Raw genomic sequence first — 23660 nt, 5'->3', positions numbered from 1 at the left:
CAAGCACCAGGGTTGGCGTCATGTCAGGGGTAGGATAGTCCATGAGTATATACATACAGTGCCTGCAAGTAGTATTCAACCCCCTGCAGATTTAGCTGGTTTGATAAGATGCAAATAAGTTAGAGCCTTCAAACTGCAAACGAGAGTAGGTTTTATGAACAGAAGCATAAATCTTACAAACCAAAAAGTTATGTTGCTCAGTTGAATTTTATTAAATTTTAAACATAAAAGTGTGGGTCAATTATTATACAACCCCTATGTTTAATATTTTGTGGAATAACCCTTGTTTGCAATTACAGCTAATAATCGTCTTTTATAAGACCTGATCAGGCCGGCACAGATCTGTGGAGATATCTTGGCCCACTCCTCCATGCAGATCTTCTCCAAGTTATCTAGGTTCTTTGGGTGTCTCATGTGGACTTTATTCTTGAGCTCCTTCCACAAGTTTTCAATTGGGTTAAGGTCAGGAGACTGACTAGGCCACTCCAACACCTTGACTTTTTCCCTCTTGAACCAGGCCTTGGTTTTCTTGGCTGTGTGTTTTGGGTCGTTGTCTTGTTGGAAGATGAAATTACGACCCATCTTAAGATCCTTGATGGAGGAGCGGAGGTTCTTGGCCAAAATCTCCAGGTAGGCCGTGCTATCCATCTTCCCATGGATGCGGACCAGATGGCCAGGCCCCTTGGCAGAGAAACAGCCCCACAGCATGATGCTGCCACCACCATGCTTGACTGTAGGGATGGTATTCTTGGGGTCGTATGCAGTGCCATCCAGTCTCCAAACGTCACGTGTGTGGTTGGCACCAAAGATCTCGATCTTGGTCTCATCAGACCATAGAACCTTGAACCAGTCTGTCTCAGAGTCCTCCAAGTGATCATGAGCAAACTGTAGACGAGCCTTGACATGACGCTTTGAAAGTAAAGGTACCTTACGGGCTCGTCTGGAACGGATACCATTGCGGTGGAGTACGTTACTTATGCTATTGACTGAAACCAATGTCCCCACTGCCATGAGATCTTCCCGGAGCTCCTTCCTTGTTGTCCTTGGGTTAGCCTTGACTCTTCGGACAAGCCTGGCCTCGGCACGGGAGGACACTTTCAAAGGCTGTCCAGGCCGTGGAAGGCTAACAGTAGTTCCATAAGCCTTCCACTTACGGATGATGCTCCCAACAGTGGAGACAGGTAGGCCCAACTCCTTGGAAAGGGTTTTGTACCCCTTGCCAGCCTTGTGACCCTCCGCGATCTTGTCTCTGATGGCCTTGGAATGCTCCTTTGTCTTTCCCATGTTGACCATGTCTGAGTGCTGTTCACAAGTTTGGGGAGGGTCTTAAATAGTCAGAAAAGGCTGGCAAAAGAGATCTTTAATCCACACATGTGAAGCTCATTATTCTTGGTGCCTGAACTACTTCTTAATACTTTAGGGGGACCAAACAGAATTCTTGTGGTTTGAGGGGTTGAATAATAAATGACACTCTGAATTAACTTTTAACGTTTAAAAAAAAAAAAAAAAAAAGTTGCTGCAGTGCATTTCCCACTTCCAGGCTGATCTACAGTACAAATATCACAATGCCAAGTTAATTCCGCATGTGTCAACCAGCTAAATCTGCAGGGGGTTGAATACTAATTGTAGGCACTGTATACTGTATACTTAGAGGTGTCCATCTGACTATTTGTATCATACTCTATGTCCAGTTTCTTGTCTATAGGCTCAGCTCTTTTGATATGCACTTGGAACATGTTGTTACCTTAATGTTCTGGACCCCTATACCACCATTATGTAATGTGTTGCCTCCTTCTGTGTTTCGTCATCCAGTGCATGACTTACTTTTTAATTTATGATCTATTAAATTATTATTTTTGTTAAGTGCCACCACTCAAAAACGGGAAGTGACCCCCTTATATACATCCCAACCACCAGAAGGCCGCCTTTGTTCAGGAGAAGTGGAGTCGCAGGCACGGAGCATCTTTGACCCACATTAAGAATGTGTCATAGTTGGGCTGGGACTGGCAGCTGCTTCCTCCATTGCAATTATTGTCCCTGCAGGGGAGTCTGGAGCACCATTGACTGCACAAACCCATGGAAGCTCTGCAGAAGAAGCAGACAGGCTGCAGCTCTAAAGGAGTTATTTACTACTCCGAATGTCCTTGGCAGAAGCTCTACTTTGGCCTTACCACCAGAGAACTGAAGATACAGGTAAGGGAGCATGTGCGGGACATCAAAAAAGCAAGTAGTATTGATGACCCCACTGTACTTAAGACTATTCTGCATAATTTTAAGTTATACCATAGTTGTAGCCCTAAAGGTCTTAAAGTTAGGGCTATCGACCAGATTGATTTGGGTCAAAGGGGAGGGGATTTTGGAAAAGTATTAGCCCAGTTAGAAAGCAGATGGATCTTTCGATTCTGCATTTTAAGCCCATAGGGCCTTAACGAGACCCCCGGCTTTGGATCAATGTTGTAATGTTTATTTAATGCTAGTTAGGTTTCATGTGTTCTTAGGTGACTATTTTTATTGGTGATTGTTTTTATCTCCTGGTGATTTATGCCATATTTTACCCTTCCCACTAGTGATGAGTGAGTATGTTCTGTTAACCCTTTCGGCGCTCTTGCTCAGGCGAACACCGAGTATCTTCAGCGTGCTCAGGTGTTATCTTTCAGTCTCTCTGTGCCCTGATTTGCGACTGTTTGACAGCTTTAATACATGTGAGGAATATCTGTTTCTTAAGCATTCCTCACATGTATTAAAGCTGTCAAACAGTCGCAAATCATGGACACAAAGAGAATGAAACATAACACCTGAGCATGCTGAAGATACTTAGTGTTCGCCCGAGCATGCTCGCCGAAAGGGTTAACAGAGCATACTCACTCATCACTACTTCTCACATCTTTTTAATTTAGTTTTCTGTTTTTTGGTGCCAAGTAATCCTAGTACTTGTATTTTCATTAATATCATTATATCTTTTGACTTCAGAGCGGAGCACCTTTATCTTCAACCCTTCCATTTACTTACCCTTATTTTGGGTTCCCATGAGAGAGTTTGCTGTAACACGGATGGCAATATTGGCTGAAAACAAGAAAAAATGAAAAACTCATTGCCGATGAAAACGTTGTCTCTTAGTAAACCTCCTGGCTTTTCTCTTGACGGTGCAATGAGCTCACCAACCTGAAGGGCCCTGAAAAAGGCTAAGGAAAAAGCGGTATTGTATAGGGCCGCCTTGTATTTGTCTTTACATATGGGTCGCGGAGATCAAGCGGCACAGCATTGAATAAGAAATGGGACCCGGGCATTCTTTTCTGACTATCTTCTTTTTCCAGCCCTTCAATGCTTGACGAATAAGAAAAGACTTGGTAAAATCAAAAATACCCCTTAGGCGGAAATGAAAACTTAAACCCGCCAATTTTCTCTGAGCTACAGTTTCAGAAACACCCAAATCCTTCAAGTGTAAGAAATTCTGAAACATGAGGCCTGTAAGAGAAGAAGCATCTTTTTCAAAAAATTATGGCCCCACGAAAAGACACCACTCATTCCATGTCTTATCATAAGCATTTCATGTAGCTGGAACCAAAGAAGTCAGGATCAACGATAGCATCCGCTCATTAGTACCTACCATAGCTCTGGGGGGCAGGGCGTGCCTTCCTTGGAAGCCTCCGGCATGAGATCCCAGAATGCCTGCCAACGAAAACGTGACAATGCATCTGCACATACATTCTTAACTCCCGGAATATGCCGAGACCTAAACCAGATGTTAAATTGAAGGCACCGAAGAACCAAATACCTGAGTAGTGCTAGAATCGGCAAAGAGGAAGATGTGAAGTTATTTATGCAGCTTACCACTCCAGAGTTGTCTGAGCAGAAACAAACCCTTCTGTTCGCGAGCCTGAGACCCCAGAGCTCAACAGCTACCACAATAGGGAATGGTTCAAGGAAGGAAATGTTACCGCACAGACCAGAGCTAATCCATGCCGCCATGCACACCATTCACTGCCAAAAATAGCACCAACCCCGGTGGACCCCACAGAGTCGGTGAACGTCTGCAATTCAGAGTTGGAGACTTCGACTGACTGACAGCAAGTGCGACCATTAAAATTGAGGAGAAATTGTTTCCAAATATTCAAATCCTTTTTCATTAAACTGGTAACCATAATGCGGTGCTCGAACCTGGAAATTCCCCTGGTAGCCAAAGACAGCCACCGGGAAAATACTCTGCCCATGGGCATTACTCGGCATTTTTGGGGACTGAGCATGCACGCGATGCCCCGCTACAGTCAATCCCGCAGCTGTTAGAAATTTGCACAATATCACGTCAGTTCATTTGAATGCTGACCGCTCCTTCTAGGATTACGCCTATCCTTGGCACTGTTCCTTTCTGCTCCTATGCATTAAGTAACCGGATTGGATAGACCACACTATATATACACTGGCCCCTTAGAGTACTGACACACCCCCGGAGGAAGCGTGATGCGAAACGGCATACGGGTTCTGAGAGGTGAAGCTATACACTTGCGTCTTGTCCCTGACATACAACACAACTACAATTAATTTACTACTACACCTAAGTGATCCCTTGTTTGTATGTTATTGTGATGGAAGTATATGTAAGCAGAGCTGTACTCATTTAGGTACTCTGTTAGGATGTATTGGCAGATAGGAGCTTAATGACCACCAAAGTATACAGGCACTTTACTTTATATTATCTTTATCTTTGGCTGGTAGTAATTAGCATTTGGATATTTATCATTCTGGTAATACATATCCCACCATGCAGTGTTGGCACTTTATGGATACTCCCATCTATATCTTACCAATTTTTGGAATTGTACATTGTTCGGCTCTGTTCTAGCTCCTAGTCATACCTGTTAGGATCTTTATTTATGTAGTAATTTTATATTGATGCAACGCAGCTTTACATTGCACCTCTCTGCATTGGGGGTTTCTTGTCCCCACTCTGTTCTTTCTTTCCTGTTTTTTTAAATTTGCATTTATCAAATAAAATTGATTTTACTGATCTAGAGTCTCTGTCATCCGGTAGTATAGATCATGCTGCATAGGATTAAGTGGATACCATGATATATTAAATAGGCATAATTAGAGCCGGAAATACTAGTCGATATGAACTAGTACACTCCGCCAAGAAGTGACCAGTAGAGTCAAAGGTAAGATTTACGACTCAGTACCATTCACATTGGAGCTTGATGAAAAATTGTATTAGGAATATTTTGGCCAATTGTCCTCCAGATCCTTTTCTACAGAAGGACTTATTTTCTTAACCGACTTTCACAATAATGAATGAATATTTCGCAATTTTCAAAATTTTCATTTTTATGCCTTTAAATCAGAGAGATATGTCACACAAAATAATTCATAAATAAAATTTCTCACATGTCTAGTTTACATCAGCACAGTTTAGGAACCAATTTTTTTTTTTGTAAGGGGTTTATAAGGGTTAAGAGTTGACCAGCGATTTCTAGTTTTTCCCACAAAAAATCGGTTGGACTACAGGTCAGTCTAATAGATCTGACAACCTCTACCTGCCCCTGAAGGATCGCCTTCAGTAGCACTGTACCTTCAAGGACTCCTATATCCATTATATATACGGTACTATTTACTATATATCTCCTGCATTTTATTGCACCTAAAGATACCCCCAGCAAGCTCTGGCAGATTCTCACACCCACTGTGTCATTTTTTCCTCGTCCCTTACACTTCTTTCCCCTAGAGCCACCCACTGGGCCAATCTTCAAAAAAAATCCCAGACCGATACACCAGGAGTGAATGCATCCACCTGGCAGTCCACCTGATACTCCAGGTACCGGCTGCTTGTACCAGGTAACTACCCTTCCTATACCATACCTTTACACCGGATGTCATCGGTTACACCCCCCATAAACCAAGTATACCTTAAATCGCTCTAGGATAATACTATTGTGCCAACGAACTAACTTCCAGAGACCCCAAGTAAGTCCTCAACCAGGATCCACACAAACCCCACCTAGGGTTAATAGAAGATAAACAATACCTGTACCCTTCCACAGGTACGTCCCTGTCCTTCTAACTTCTTTTAAACTTACCCTAGCATGTAATTCATATTAACATCATTCTTCCTCTCTTCTCCTAATAGGATCCACCTTAATCTACATCCAGGTCTGAACAATACCCCAGGACCCTTTGTGCCTTATTTTTAGCCTTTTAAACAACCAATATTTACTATACGCATGTAGATATTTTTAATTGTATCTTTTATCTAAAAATAAAACTTTATTATTTTACTACTCCACTGTCTATGCTCTTCAATTAGATCAGCGCTAATTTTATTATTATTTTTTATTGTATTTTCTAATACCCCATTCTCTATATATAGATTTTTTTTTTCAATTACATCACCTTGAATTTATAATCTTCTAATTAAAATTTAGGGACCACATCACATTTGAAGTAACTTTGAGGGGCCTTTATAACAGAAAACACCCAAAAGTGACACCATTCTAAAAACTGCACCCATCAAGGTGCTCAAAACCACCTTTAAGTGCTTCACAGGAATTTTTGGAATGTGGAAGAAAAAAATGAACATTTAACTTTTTTCAAAAAAATGTTACTTTAGACCCCATTTTTTTTATTTTTGCCAGGGTATCGGGAAAAAATAGACAACAAAATTTGTTGTGCAATTCCTCCTGATCACGCTTATACCCCATATGTGAGGGAAAACCACTGTTTTGGCGCACGGCAGGGTTCGGGAGAGAAGGATCGCCATTTGACTTTTTGAATGTAAAATTTGCTTGAATAATTAGCCGATGCCATGTTGCGTTTGGGGAGCCCCTGATGTGCCTAAACAGTGACACCATTTTGGAAACTAGACCCCACAGGGAACTTATCTAGGTGTGTGGTGAGCACTTTGAACCCCCAGGTGCTTCACAGAAGTTTAGAACATTGAGTGGTAAAAATAAAATTTTCACATTTTTCCAACAAAAATGTTTTTCAGCTTCCAATTTAGCATTTTCATGAGGGTAACAGGAGAAATTGCACCATGCAATTTGTTGAGCAATTTCTGCTGAGCACGTCGATACCCCATATGTGGGGAAAAAACACTGTTTGGGTGCACGGCAGGGTTTGGAAGGGAAGGAGCGCCATTTGACTTTTTGAATGTAAAATTTGCTTGAATAATTAGCAGACGCCATGTTGCTTTTGGAGAGCCCCTGATGTGCCTAAACAGTGGAAATCCCCCCACAAGTGACACCATTTTGGAAACTAGACCCCTCAAGGATTTTATCAAGGGGTATAGTGAACATTTTGAACCCAGAGGTACGACACATAATTTGAAAACATTAGGTCATCATATTGAATAAGTTGTCTTTAGTCTCGAGCGCAAGTGCTCGCTACTTGAGTTTGCATCGGGTACTCGGGTAAGCACCAAGTATCACAGGTGCTGGAGTGACATGCTCGAGTCCCTGCCCGGCATGTTTCACGGTTATTAGACACCCAAAAAAACATATGGCGATCGCTCATGCATGGCAGGCAATCCCCGCAAGGTTTTTTTGGCTATATAATAGCTGCAAAACATATGTGGCGGAGACTCGAGCATGTCACTCGCCATATCGTCGTCATTTTTTTTTTCTTTACTTTTAAAAAAATCCCAACCCCAACCCCAATACAACCCCAACCTTAATACAACTCCAATCCTAACCCTAACCCTAGCACAAACCCAACCCTAACCTTAGCCCAACCCTAACCCTAGCCCAACCCTAACCCAACCCTAACCCTAGCCCAACCCTAACCCTAACCCTACCCTAACCCAACCCTAACCCTAGCCCAACCCTAAGCCTAGCCCAATCCTAACCCTAGCCCAACATTAACCCTAGCCCAACGCTAACCCAACTCTGACACTAGCCCAACCCTAACCCTAGCCCAACCCTAACCCTAGCTTAACTCTAACCCAAGCCCAATCCTAGCCCAACCCAACCCTAGCCCAACCCTAACCCTAGCCCAACCCTGACCATAGCACAAACCTAGAGTTTATTTTTTACGCCGTTCCTCGTGCAGTATAATTGATTAGATGACTTTATTATTCGGGTCGGTGCGATTACAGCGATATCAGATTCATATTGGTTTTTTATGATTGACAGCTGTCACACACGAAAATACGCTTTTTTTTCAAAGACTAGGTTTTGCGTCGCCATTTTTTGAGAGCTATAATTTTTCCAGATTTCGGGTGACAGAGTCATGTGATGGCTTGTTTTTTGAGGGACATGTTGACTTTTTATTGGTGTCATTTTCTGGCATTTGACATTTTTTGATCGCTTTCTATACCGATTTTTTGGAGGAGGAATAAACAAAAACCAACAATTCTGTAATTTTTTTTTTTAATGCAGTTCCGCGTGTGGTAAAATTGATAAGGCAATGTTATTCTTTTGGTCAGTACGTTTACAGCGGTACCCCAATTATATCCTTTTTTTATATCTTTTGCATTTTACACAATAAAAACTATTTTATAGAAATAATTATTTTTTCGTATCACTTTATTCTGAGAGCTATAAATATAAGTGTGAATGACTAACATATAGAAAAAAAACCCTAAAAGAAAACTGTATTGGATATGCATTAAAAGCAAGGACTAGAAAGACATAAAACACAAGTAGCAAGTCGCCGAGTCGTCCCCATCCCCTGGGCGCGTCAACAAGACAGAAGGCCTGTCTACAGTTTTAAAGTTTTTGGAGATTAAGCTTGATTTCGTCCAAATGGAATGCAGGTTGCCAGCAGAGAAACTGGTGGATTTGAATAATTCCGTACAGGAAGCCTTACAGGCTAGGAAATTGCGTTTGAGGCTTCTGCAATCTCTTTTAGGGAAACTTAATTTTGCTTGCAGAATCTTACCTATGGGTAGCGTTTTTTCGTGTAGGTTGTCTCATTCCACGGCGAGGGTTAAATGCCCGTTGCATTTTGTGAGTACAAAGGACTTGTAGCAGGGGCCTCTACAGCTGGCTTCCTCAATAAAAAAGAAAAATCCTTTTTAGACATTAAAAAATTCAAAGTCCCTTATTTTTATTTTTTACCCAAAATTCATAAAGATAAATTTAATCCCCCTGGACGTCCTATTATTTCTGGTATTAATTCTATCACATCCAACTTATCCCACTATATTGATCTTTTTTTACAGAAGTACGTTTTATCCCTAGATTCTCATTTAAAGGATTCTACACATTTAATTACAATATTGAGAGAATTACCCCCTCTTCCAGGCTGTCTTCTTATTACACTCGATATAAGCTCTCTTTATTCCAATATCACACATGTATTGGGTTTACAGGCAATTAAAATATTCCTAGATGAGGACCCTAACTTATAAGATCCTCAAAAAAAATTTTTATTGAGGGGTATAACTTTCATTCTTGAGAACAATGTATTTTCTTTTGAGGGGGTGATGTATCGGCAGCTGAGGGGCTGCGCGATGGGGACGAGGTTTGCCCCCAGTTATGCAAATCTATATATGGGGGCATTCGAGTCTATCCACATCGCGCAATCCCTCGGCGCCGATAAACCCATCGTTATGTACCGCCGCTTTATAGATGATCTGTTTATCATATGGAGGGGAAATACTGTGGAGGCTGCCAAATTTATTGATGAATTAAACTCTAACGACTGGGGTCTTTCCTTTACCTCTACCATATCTGGGAGTAATATTCAATATCTTGACCTTCAGATAAATATAGACAATTCAGGTAAAATATCCACATCTACCCACTTTAAGGAAGTGGATGTAAATAGCTATCTTGAATTTGACAGTGGCCATCTACCCAGCTGGATTAGAAATATTCCATACGGTCAATATTGGCGTGTCAGAAAAAATTGTACACATGATTCAGATTTTTTTCTGGAATCTAAGGTTTTACAAAAACGTTTTAGAGCTAAGGGATACCCCCGGAAATTATTAGAGGATGCTTTCTCCAAAACTAGATCCCTATCACAGAACTTGTGTATCAACAAATCCAAGAATACCAGTCAAGAGCCAAACAACGATTTCAGTTTAAATCTGATTACTACTTATGGTAAACCTACGCAAGTGTTATCCAGTTTATTAAAAAAATACTGGTTCATTTTAAGTAATGATCCAATATTAACTGGTCATTTACCGGAATTTCCTCATGTCATATATCGGAGGAGTAAAAATCTAGGAAACTATATAGCCCCTAGCAATACAACAATTGGTAGAAGACCGAACCATTCAGCTCCTATTAGCAATAATGGATGTTATAAATGTAATGTCCCTAAATGCTTATGCGGTCAATCCATTGATAACGGAGCCAAAACATTCGTCTCTGCGGTCACTGGAGAGATATATCCCATTCGCTTTAGACTTACATGTCAGTCCTCATATGTGATCTATCTGCTCCAGTGCACCTGCGGCCTGCAATACATTGGCCGCACTATCCAGGAAATGCACTCCAGATTAAATAAACATCGCCAAAACATTAGAAACGGCTTTCCCCTACACAGTGTTTCTAATCATTTCTTAAAAGAACATCAAAAAAATCCTAATAACCTAAAACTAACTATCATTGATCATATAGTTGATACACACCCTGATAGACTAAATCGTCTCATTACACGTGAAAATTATTGGATTTTCAAAATGGGAACCTTGTCTCCTGAAGGTTTGAACCTTAATATAGAGAAGACAACTTTTTAAATAATTGTTTTCATATTTTAGCAAATTTATTATATATATCTTTTATATGGAGGAGGAGGGGGGAGGAGAGAGAGAAGGAGGGAAGAGGGGAAAGGAGAGAGGGAGGGGAGGAGGGAGGAGAGGGAGAGGGAGGAGAGAGAGAAAGGAGAAAAAATTTAAAGAAAAATTTTATATATTTTTTTTATTTTTATTTTTTTGGGGGATTTTTTTTTTTGCGGGGATTTTTTTTTTTTTTTTGGGGGGATTTTTTTTTTTATTTATTATTATTATTTTTTTGGGGGGGGATTTTTTTTTTTTTCTCTTTTTTTTTTCTCTTTCCTTTCTTCGTCTACTTTTCCTAATTACAATGATAGAAACTGATTGTAATTTTATACTTTATATTTATGCATTGTTTTATGTTGTATGTAAAAATTATTATTATTATTTTTTATATAATCTAAAATATAGGGTGGTAGATGACAATATATCCTATGAAGTATTAAGATTATAGGATTCACAAGTTTTTTTTTTACAGCGAATCCTTTTTATAAGAACCCTATATGCTTCATTAGGCATTATTTTATAACAATCCTTTTTACTCTATTGAGCATATATGAACTCAAGGGGTTAATATAGAGGTATTACTCTGTATCTGGCCCCACCCCTTTTAAGTAATTGTATACCTAGTCAAGTGTATATAAGGATCAATTGTTTGCTGCTTGTCACACCTGATGAAGGTGGCTGTGTCCACCGAAACGCGTTGTGTGTGTATTAATAAATCAGTCCTTTTAATATTTTTGCCCTGTTATTGGCACTCTGGTACCACTATTCATATTCACTGATCGTTGCATTTTGTGAGGTTGATTGCAGAGCACAAGGCTGACTTGGCCGTGTGGGCAATTTTTCTGCAGTTGTATAATGGAAAATCAGTTTGGTTGGAGAAAGAAATGTCTAATGTAGATTTAGTTTTATACACTGATGCTTCTTGTTCTTTTGTTTTTGGAGTGTACTTCAACAGCTGGTGGTGCGTTAGCGAGTGTCCTGAGTCTTGAATGCATGCTGGGTTGAAGAAAAATTTGGCATTGCTGGAGATGTTTCCAGTTGTGGTAGCGTTGGAGGTTTGGGGTGCGGAATTGAAAAATAAAAAAGTGTGTTTCTTTTGTTATAATTTGAGTGTGGTTCGTTGTATTAACAACATTACAGCGGATTCCCCGCCGGTCGTATCTCTGTTGCGACATCTTGTGGTCAGATGTCTGAATTGCCATATATATGTGGCCCCCTGCTACGCACTGGTGCCACAGAACCCAAAAGGGTGCATGGATGGACTTCTCCACAAGAGGCCCTCACACATTCACACACATCCACCCTACCACCTCAGACCAGCAGAAGGAGCCCGTTAGGGATATATATATATAGGGAGAGTGGAGCCAGGAAGCTCAGTCAGTTAGTTAGTTAGTTAGTAATTAGTCTCTCAGACTGAGAGAGAGAGCGTGCTGACGCTCAGAGAGCAGTGAAGAGGCAGCACGCTGGCTGCTGTGCTTAGGCGAGCCAAGGCCTACAGCATGAGTGAAGGCCTAGTGAGGGCCCTGAGTGTGGCCGAAGGCGAGAGGAGAAGGAAGAAGTAGCGAGGGGGCAGAGGAGCATACCAGGCTCACCCCGAGATATATACCGGACATCGGGTCCACGCCTACGGGGTCCCTTTATACCCAGTAGGGACCACCGGAACCCCTGGAGGACTGCAGGTCCTAGGTTTAAACAAACGCTGACTACAGTACCAGGGCTAGGAGTCACGGAGGCCCCAGCAACCATTGAGAGTGATCTCCATGAGGAGGCCCTACCACCAGGTCAGCAGGTGCAAGGGAGAGAGAGACAGTAACCAAGCTAGGCCTAGCTCCAGGCAGGTCAGAAGCTTAGCGAGTAAAGCCATGGATCAGGAGGCGCTATACCCGCTCACTGGGGAGAGTCCAAAAGTGCGGCCTTCGTCCGGAGTACCCTGGACCGTGCCTGCATCTTCACCAGTAAAGGTACTGAAACTTACCCCCGTGTGAGTGTCCGTCTTTCCTCTGGGACCGTCCTGCCGTCTCTCTCCCCTGCACCACCACCCATTACATCCCACACTGCCCTGAGGCCTGCTCCACTTGTGGGGAGCCGTTCCATCACAAGCTGCCCTACCATCTGCCTCAGAGGACTGCTCCGCAACAGCGCCCCCCCCTTTTTGCCGCATTCCACAGGTGGCGTCACAAACTTTCCAAATTCCCTATAAATAATTCCCCTTTTTATTGACTGCCCTGGGTCACGGACCGGGCCAGCCACCGTGATATCCCCGCCATACCAGCATACATAGGCCAGGCTGCCGAGTACCCCATAGCCCTAGGGGCGCGTCATATTGTTTCGTACTGCACATTTGCTGGGGGTACAGAATTCTATTGCTGTTGATTTATATCGCTTCCAGTGGGATCGGTTTCGAGAGCTGGCGTCGGATGTGGAGCAGCTGGAGGCGGAGTGGCCCCGGTAGTTATGGGATCTGGTGTCGGTACTGCATTGAATCTGGTTAGGACTTCAGTTACTCCTAGCATAGGTATGTTTCGGCATTGCAGGTGTGGAAGGATTTGATGGATTCGGTGGGTGAGCAGCAGGGCCGGCTCCAGGTTTTTCTGGGCCCCGGGCGAAAGAGTCTCTGTGGGCCCCTTTAACACATACCACGATTCATGATGCAGAGATACGGTGGAGAAATATATATATATATATAATATATATATATATATATATATATATATATATATATATAGTACAATGCAAAGATTTCACTTCTTACATTACATGAGTGATATCTATTGTAAATTCCACAATAGCTCAGAAACCGGTGAATCGCTCCACACAGAATAGTGGCCCCCATATAATGCTTCATACGGAATACTGGCCCCCATATAAGGCCCCATACGGAATACTGCCCCCCATATAAGGCCCCATAAGGAATACTGGCCCCCATATAAGGCCCCATACGGAATACTGGCCCCCATATAAGGCTCCATGCGGACTACTGACCCCCATATAAGGCTCCATGCGGAATACTGACCCCCATATAAGGCTCCATGCGGAATACTGGCCCCCATATAAGGCTCCATGCGGAATACTGACCCCCATATAAGGCTCCATGCGGAATACTGACCCCCATATAAGGCTCCATGCGGAATACTGGCCCCCATATAAGGCTCCATGCGGAATACTGACCCTCATATAAGGCTCCATGCGGAATACTGGCCCCCATATAAGGCTCCATACGGAATACTGGCCCCCATATAAGGCTCCATACGGAATACTGGCCCCCCATATAAGGCTCCATACTGAATACTGGCCCCCATATAAGGCCCCATAGGGAATACTGGCCCCCATATAAGGCTCCATAAGGAATACTGGCCCCCATATAAGGCTCCATACGGAATACTGGCCCCCATATAAGGCTCCATACGGAATACTGGCCCCCATATAAGGCTCCATATGGAATACTGGCCCCCATATGGAATACTGGCCCCCATATAAGGCTCCATACGGAATACTGACTTCCATATAAGGCTCCATACGGAATACTGGCCCCCATATAAGGCTCCATACAGAATACTGGCCCCCATATAACGCTCCATACAGGATACTGGTCCCCTTATAAAGCTCCATACAGGATACTGGCCCCCATATAATGCTCCATACAGGATACTGGTCCCCTTATAAAACTCCATACAGGATACTGGCCCCCATATAACGCTCCATACAGGATACCGGTCCCCTTATAACGCTCCATACAGGATACTGGCCCCCATATAATACTGCATGCAGGCTGTTACCCCCCACATAATGCCCCATACAGGCTGTCCCCCCCTTATAATGCTCCATGCAGGCTGTTACCCCCCACATAATGCCCCATACAGGCCCCCCCGTTTTAATGCTCCATGCAGGCTGTTACCCCCCACATAATGCCCCATACAGGCTGCCCCCCCCCTTATAATGCTCCTTGCAGGCTGTCCCCCCCCACATAATGCCCCATACAGACCCCCCCTTTTAATGTTCCATGCAGGCTGTTACCCCCCACATAATGCCCCATACAGGCTGCCCCCCCCCCTTTATAATGCCCCATGCAGGCTGTTCCCCACCTTATAATGCCCCATGCAGGCTGTCACACCTCCTCTTTATAATGCCCCATGCAGGATGTCCCCACCTCTCTTTATAATGCCCCATGCAGGATGCCCCCCCCCTTCTCTTTATAATGCCCCATGCAGGCTGTCACACCTCCTCTTTATAATGCCCCATGCAGGATGTCCCCCCCTCTCTTTATAATGCCCCATGCAGGATGCCCCCCGCTCTTCTCTTTATACTGCCCCATGCCTCCATACATTAAAAAAAAAAAAAATCAAATACTCACCTCCCTTCTCCTCACCTGCTACCTGCTGCCCGCTGCCCGCTGCCCGCTGCTCGGGTCCGAACTCCAGCGTTGTCGGCGTCTTCCCGCTCAGCGCTCCCTGTGACGGCTCAGGGGAGGGCGCGGTGTAAAGGCGTCACCGCGCCCTCTGACCTGAGACGTCACAGGGAGCGCAGAGCAGGAAGACAGCTGATCTGCGCAGGCACGGGGAGAGGTAAGTATCCGACTGCAGGGGCCCTGAGCAAGCGGCGGAGAAGGGCGGGCGCTGACACCGCTCTCCTGCGCCCATAGCCCAGCGGGGTGCGCGACCGCCAGTGGGCCCCTCTGCCTGCTCAGGGCCCCGGCATTTGCCCGGGTGCGCCGGGTGCTGATGCCGGCCCTGGTGAGCAGGTAACTGTGGATTATCATCCTTATTTGTTGCTGTATAAGATTGGTAGCGCGTTTCAACGGGGTTTGTCTTTTTTGGTGGTGGCCAGTAGGCTAGCAGGATTGGCCTTCTTTTTCAAAATGTTGGGCTGGAAAGATTGTACAAAAGAGTTTTTGGTGCAGCAGGCTATGAAAACCTTCCGGATGAATTGTAACAAGAGGAATTGGTGGTGGCCGGTTTCGTTTAAAATTTTGGGCCAGTTATTGAAGGGTGTTGGGAAGATTTGTAGGTCAGAGTATGTGACGCGCCCCCAGAGCCGTGGGGTACTCGGCAGCCGGGCTTATGGATGCTGGCGGGGGATATCACGGTGGATGGCCTGGTCCGTGGCCCAGGGCGGTCAACAGAAAGGGGAATTATTCATGGGGGATTTGTAAAGTGTTCGTGACCCCACCTGTGGAATGCGGCTAAAGGGAGCCGCCGCTGCGGAGCAGTCCTCTGAAGCTGATGTTACTGCAGCAGGGATGGTGTGGCTCTCCACAGGAAGAGTTAGCTCCAGGGCAGTGTAAGTGCTGGTGGTTGCGCTGGGCGTTGTAGTGCAGGGGGCGAAGATGACGCAGAAGAAATAATGGACGGAGGCAGTGCGGTGCAGTCATCCGAGTCTTTACTCACAGTTGTTAAGTTCCTCAGGTTGCACTGTCCAGCTTACAGCCTCCCACGTCGCGCTGCGTTCACCAGAATGGGGGTTCAGCTCTTCCTCAGGTAGTTTAGGAGCACCTGACGGAACCCCGCTTTCTTGTGTTCCTCTCTAGACCGTCTTCACGATGGGTCTTCTCCCTCCTGCCCTGCGCTTCCCCACTCTCAGTCCCGCTCGGGTGCTCTGAAGTCCCTCCTGTCTGACTGGAGTTCCCGGACCTGCTTGACCCTCACGGAGATTAGAACGAGGCTTTGACAACTGAACTATATAAGCCAGAAGCCTCCGGTTTTCGCAGCCGAGACTTGAAGTAACACGGCTGGTACAGGGGCCGGTCCACTTCTTGCGGCCTACGATCCCTCTGTCTTCTGACAGATTTGGGGCGTACGGGTGCCGTCCTGCACTCGCCGTACCCCCTGGGATCCCTTCAATAGAACGGAGCCTTTCTCCTCTGCTCCCCTCCTGGGCCTCTATATCTAGGCCCCACTTGTGGAGCAGAGCTCCTGACGAGACTCTGCTCCCAGACTGTCTTCACTCTCTCCTCTCACTGACTGACCTGCCACCCTAAGATGGCTTCCCTTTATATATCTACTGTCAAAGTGCTCCCTTAAACTGCTTCCTCCACCCACACCCACTACTGGTTCCCCCTACCTCTGGGTTCCCCCCACTCCAGCCAGGGACAGGGCTCAGGAGCTGCCCACATGCATCTTGCCCTTCCACCGGGCCTGGAGCAGTGTAGTGTTGAATGTGGGTGTTGGGGTTCTGGACAGCACTCCCTCCTTACCTGAGAGAAGGAGATACCACACCTCTGGGTGAGGTGCAGTACCTCTGTGGCGACTGAACCCTCAGGGGCGCCACATATGAACGCCGCTTGCTTGGGGCATCTTTAATGTTGACCTTTTTTGGGGCCTTTCGATTGAGTGAGTTGGTACGCAAGAATGTCAAGTGTCAGGGGGGTCTGTGATTTCAGGATGTGCCATGTTCGGTCGAAGCAGTTCAATGTTATTTGAGGTGGTCGAAGACTGACGTGGTTGGGAGAGGTCATATGGTGGAGTTCCGTGGTGTGATCGGTTCGTTTGAATGCCCGATTAGATGGGTATCCTCGTTTATGGAAATGAGAGGTTTTGTACCAGGTTCATTTTTGGTGCAGCAGGATGTATCTGCTTTGTCAGTTTATCAATTCATTGCTATTTTTTGTCAAAGTTTATCTAACCATGGGGCAGCTACAGAGGCGGCCCGATGGGGTCTGGGGGTTCAAGCGGTAAAGAGCATAGGTCGATGGGAATCTGCCAGATATAGGACTTATATTAGACCACACATGTTGTAAGGGTCTTAGTGTATTTGGTTATGCATTGCTGGGGTAAAAGGTTTTGTTGTTATCAACCTTATTTTCAATTCTCATTTACAGGAAACCTCGTATTAGTATGGGTGTTAGACCATTCCTATGTCTACTGGGGAGCTATTCAGGTAGACGTGATATTGTCAGGCTGCCAGTTGGGTTTAGCAAAGGATCTGGTGTTGGTCCGGTGGATCAGAATCAGGGGTTTGCAGTGGAACAGGGTAATGCCGGAATTTCATTTTTATTAGTGATGAGCGAACGTGCTCGCCACTATTCGGTACTCACCCGAGCTTCATGGTGCTCGACAAGCTCGACGCTCGGCGTGTATTTCCCGGTTGCTCGGGCGGGAACTCGGGTCTCCTCCCTGCATGTTTGGTGCTTTTAGAGAGCCAGTGAACATGCAGGGATTGCCTGTGACGCGCCCCCTGGGCCGTGGGGTACTCGGCAGCCGGGCCTATGGATGACGGTATGGCGGGGATATCACGGTGGCTGGCCCAGTCCGTGACCCAGGGCAGTCAGTAAAAAGGGGAATATATAGGGGATTTGGGAAGTTCGTGATGCCATCTGTGGAATGCGGCTGTAATGCACACGCCCGGGCTGAGCGGCGTGTGCGTGTGATTGTAGTGATTCCACTGTACCGTACCGGAGAGTGCCTGGAGGGGCGTAACTAAGTGTCTGCCCGATCCGACCAAGATCGCACGACGGCATACGACGCCAGTGCACCAGGGAGGAACCGAGCAGAGGGACCAGGGTCTACTCCAGGTCAGACTCCGGACACGGCTGTTGGCCCCCACCGGGGAATACAGGAACTGGAAGGTTTAGGCTGGCACACTGGTTTTCAGACGGGGAGGTACTGGCAGGTACAACAGGTTGGAGCACAGAGAGGATAGGACCCAGTACAGACTGGGACTTCAAGAACAGAACCGCAGAAGCGGTATACAAACACAGCAGGTTGAGACCGCCCGGAGCGGCGGGCAAGAGCAGAGCAAGACGAGACCGCCAGGAGCGGAGCAAAGGGTCAGAGCAGAGCGAGGCTGCCGGAGCAGCGAGCAAAGGGTCTGAGCAGAGCGAGACTGCCGGAGCAGCGAGCAAAGGGTAAGAGCAGGGTAGGACTGCCGGAGCAGTGAGCAAGAGGGAGCAGAGCGAGACTGCCGGAGCAGCGAGCAAAGGGTCAGAGCAAACTACCGGAGCAGCAATCAAGAGGGAGCAGGGCGAGACTGCCGGAGCAGCGAGCAAGAGGGAGCAGGGCGAGACTGCCGGAGCAGCGAGCAAAGGGTCAGAGCAGAGTAGGACTGCCGGAGCAGCGAGCAAAGGGTCAGAGCAGAGTAGGACTGACGGAGCAGCGAGCAAAGGGTCAGAGCAGAGTAGGACTGCCGGAGCAGCGAGCAAAGGGTCAGAGCAGAGTAGGACTGCCGGAGCAGCGAGCAAAGGGGAGAGAGCAGAACGAGACTGCCGGAGCAGTGAGAAAGAAGGAGCAGAGCGAGACTGCTGGAGCAGTGAGAAAGAAGGAGAGAGCAGAACGAGACTGCCGGAGCAGTGAGAAAGAGGGAGCTGAGCGAGACTGCCGGAGCAGTGAGGTAAAGGAAGAGAGCAGAACGAGACTGCCGGAGCAGTGAGAAAGAGGGAGCAGAGCGAGACTGCCGGAGCAGTGAGGTAAAGAAAGAGAGCAGAACGAGACTGCCAGAGCAGTGAGAAAGAGGGAGCAGAACGAGACTGCCGGAGCAGTGAGGAAGAGGGATAGAGCAGACTGCAGGAGTAGCGAGCAAGAGGGAACAGAGCGAGACTGCCGGAGCAGCAAGCAAAGGGACAGAGCAGGGCAGAGGAGACAGGACACTGTACACACAGGACAGGCAGGAAGGGAAAGGCGGAACCAGAAACAAACTAGATACTTACAAAGAAGTAACGAGAGAGCACAAAACTCACAACTGAAGTACAGCGACAACAAGAGGGAGTTAGGTACAGGTTCAGACAATGCAGGAAAAGGGAAGGGACGGACATAGAGGCAAAACAGGTAAAAGATAGGAGAGAGTTCAGACTGGAACTGAGTGTACGGAGGAGACCGACACTGCAGCGGGATACAGGAGCGGGTCTGGGAATACGGCCCCCAGAGAGACGGGACGAACAGGCAAGGAGCGTGTTCAGACTGGCCTGGAAATACAGCCTCCAGGAAGGCGGAACAAACAGGCAAGGAACGTGTACAGACTGCAGGTTAGGGTACACAGATACTGCAAGACAGGTAACATAGACAGGACCTGGCATGTCAGAGACAAAAGCCAACTGACAGGGCAAGATGCTCAGGCAGGGATTGATTGGAGCAGCTGGGTTAAATACCAGGTGACAGACAGCAATAGGCTGAGGACGCACAAGGGGTGTGACCCACAGCAGGTACAAAAAGCAGGAAGTGATCGGGTGCCGCCCTTAAGCAGCAGAAACAGACACAAACAGACAGCATGGAGGGAAGCCAGAGAGACATTCTGGACTGGAGATCAAGTGCGCGCTCTTGCACAGTGGGAGATGGACCACTATGCAAGGACGCCGCCAGGTGTGTTACAGCGGCTAAGGGGAGCCACCGCTGCGGAGCAGTCCTCTGGAGATGGTGTTACGGCAGCAGGGATGGTGTAGCTCTCGACAGGTAGAGCTGGCTCCAGGGCAGTGTAGGGGTGAATGGTGGATGGTGCAGGGGAGAGACGGCAGGACGGTCCCGGAGAAAAGACGGACACTCACACGGGGGTAAGCTTCAGTACCTTTACTGGTGATGCTGCAGGCACGGTCCAGGGTACTCTAGGCGAAGGGTGCACTTTTGGACTCTCCCCAGTGAGCGGGTATAGGGCCTCTTGATTAGAGATGAGCGGTGTTCGAATCGAACTGTTCGCCAATCTCAAATTCGAGCTGTTTTGGGCGGTGTTCGAGCCATTCGACGAACCCGAACGATTTGAAAAAAATCCGGCTGTTCGAGGTTATGTTCGATAACTCTTCGTGCACCCAATCGTCACTGGATTTTTTCACAGTAATGCTGATAACCAATGTTAATACACAGTTTGAGGGTACAGCGGGGCGGGGGGAGGGGCATGGGATGGATCTCTGCAGAAATAATGAAGATCTCCATTTTTTTTTCTTTTTCCCGCATTTACAGTGGGGCGGTGCAGTCTCTCAGCCTATCAGCAGTGCACACACGGAGTGAAGTGCTTTTTTTCACACAAGCAAGGGCATGTGTCATTGGTAGTGTTGAGCATTCCGATACTGAAATATCGGGTATCGGCCGATATTCGCGGTATGGGAATTCCGATACTTAATTCCGATACTTTTGCAATATCGTATACCGGAATCGGAAGTTCCCATAATGCAATGAGCCATTTTCATTTTATTCAGCCAATGAGGATCCTAAGAAGTGTGGGCACATCCTGTTAGGCATGTAGGCATCTTAACTAATGGCATGGCTGTGATTGGCTGCTGAAATGATGTCATGATGCACTATAAAAGCCGCCGCCGCCATTTTGAGCTCACTCTACTGTGAATTCAGTTAGAGATAGGACGCTGTTGTTCTGAGGGACAGTTTTAGCTACCTATTTGGTCTATTCTGCTTTACCCAAGCTACTTTATAAATCGCTGTGCCTTGCAGTGCTAGTGCACAGTTCTCTGTGCTGTTCACCTCTGTCTGCAAGGTCTGGTGTGTGAGTGCAGCTCACCCTGTAGTGTGTGCTTCAACCACGTCTGGTTGTAGTGCACTCAGTGTGTGTCACTGCCTCATACATTGTCCTTTTTTGCCAATTCATAATTTTTCCTGATTTCTCCTATTAGTGTGGTGGTTCCATCCGTATTCAGCTAAATTGGTTCCAAACACACTATATAGGAGTAGTTAGAGGAGCCTTTCTGCAGCATTGGGCCCTGCAGCCCCAGCCAGATTAGTATTAGCCTATTTTTTGCAGCCTCATCTATTGCATTGTAGGTTACCTTCCTACATTGTAATAGCTACAAAAAGTTTGTGATACTATCGTTATTACATCTTTAGGCACATCCAGTGTCTTTTTGTGACAAAAAAAACCTAAATAAAGTTCACCAAACACTCCACTTTACAGTTGTGTAGGCCACATTAGCTCATATTAAAGTCTAGTCCACACTTTATAAAATTAGTGTTTCTTATACCTGTTAGCAGCTGTTCGGGAATAAGCACACTAAGCCCTTAGTACTTTTCTACCAAGATGAAGAAGGCACGGAGTAAGGCATGTGGTCGTGGGCGTGGGCGTGGAGTTTCTGCAGGGAGAGGACGTGAGGATTCTGTGCCTGCAGGGAGAGGATGTGGGGATTCTGTGCCTGCTGCGGGCACCAGTGACTCAGCATCCCCCAGTTTTACCAGGGAACAGTCCTTTATGCGCAGCTTTGTAGGAGCTAGCCGTACCCCACTGCTGCGCGAGGAACAAATTGAAGCCGTTGTCGGATGGATGGCAGCTATCGCATCGACTTCAATTAGTTCCAGATCCTCTCAGGTCCTGAGCACTGAAGAGCACCCATCTGTCTCTTCACCACCTGCCAAATTGCCCAGGCAGTCAGAGAGCCCTGGACAGGAGCCATCTCTACTTCTGTTCTCTGAATCTCTTGGCTTGGAAAGAGGGGGCCAGCCAAGCAGAATTCGAGAATTTGAAGAAGAGGTAGTATGCAGTGATGCGCAACCGTTTTGTCTCTCTGAATCTGAAGAGGCGGGTGGGCCAGTGCCTATGGTCAGCAGCACACCTCAGTACGCATCTGATGATGAGACTCAGGTGCCACTTTCTGGTGCGTACTGTGCTGTCGAGACTACCCAGGAGAAGCAGTTGTTTGAAGAGGGTGGTGTAGATGATGAGGTCCTTGACCCATCATGGCGTGAGGGACAGGAAGGTGGTGGGAGCAGCTCTGAGGAAGAGATTCCCCAAACGGCCCAAAAAGGAGGGAGAGGGAGGGGGCAGACTTGGTTGCCTGTAGCCTCCACTTCGGCACCCATTAGGAGCATGGCTCTTCCAAATCCAAAGCGGGCGCTCCCAAGACTTGCAGTGCCTGGTCCTTTTTTGACACAGTTGCAGATGACATTTGCTTTGTCAAATGCAAGCTGTGTAATCAGAAGGTGAAAAGAGGGAAAAGTGTCAGCAACCTCAATACCACGAATATGTGGAAACATGTGCGGACCAAACACGGGGTGGAGTTACAAAAACACACTGAATACCTAGGCCAACCTACAGCGCCACCTACCACCTCTTCAGCTCGTGTTGTAGCCTCTTCCTCCAGCTCACACACAGCTGGTTCGGCTTCCTCACAGGATCGCCATGGAAGAATCTCTGGCACTGTTGTACAGAGACACAGTGTAATTCCACCCACAGCACCACTTTTCCAGTCATCCTCACACTCCCAGGCCAGTCTACAGACATTGTTAGCACAGGCATGGGAGAAAAGGTGCCCATACTCGGCAAACCACCCCCGAGCACAGGCTCTGAATGCTGGCATTGCTAAACTACTGGCCCTTGATATGCTATCATTCAGGCTGGTGGAGACTGACACATTCCGTAACTTTATGGCATTGGCAGTCCCACAATACAACGTGCCCAGCCGATTTTATTTCAGCAGGCAAGCCGTCCCTGCCCTGCAACATCATGTGGAGGGAAAAATTAAACATGCGCTACAAAACGCCGTCAGTAGCAAGGTCCACCTGACCACCGATGCGTGGACCAGTAAACATGGACAGGGACGATACCTTTCCCTCACTGCCCATTGGGTAATTGTTGTGGAGCCGGGTACAGATCTTGAGAGTGGCGCTGTACGTGTTCTGCCAACTCCAAGGATTGCAGGAATCCAGTCTGTACACATTGACTCCTCCTCATACTCCAGTTCCTCTGAATCAGCGCTGCAGGAGCCGTCACGGTCTACCTCCACATCAACCCGTGAACGGTTACCTGTTATGGTGACCAATATGAGCACAGCCGTGGCCAAACGTCAACAGGCCGTATTAAAATTAATTTCTTTGGAGAATCGAAGCCACACAGCGCAGGAGCTCTGGAATGCCATCAAGCAGCAGAGCGACGTGTGGTTTGTGCCAGCGAATCTCCAGCCAGGCATGGTAGTGTGTGACAATGGCCGAAATCTGGTGGCAGCTCTGGGCCTAGGCAACCTCACTCACATCCCATGTCTGGCACATGAGCTCAACTTGGTCGTGCAGAGTTTTTTGAGGGA

The sequence above is a fragment of the Phyllobates terribilis genome, unplaced genomic scaffold (assembly GCF_046119375.1).
Source record: "Phyllobates terribilis strain yellow unplaced genomic scaffold, ASM4611937v1 Scaffold_13__5_contigs__length_258822181, whole genome shotgun sequence".
Classification (NCBI taxonomy): Eukaryota; Metazoa; Chordata; class Amphibia; order Anura; family Dendrobatidae; genus Phyllobates; species Phyllobates terribilis.
Note: the sequence above shows the minus strand (reverse complement) of the source record.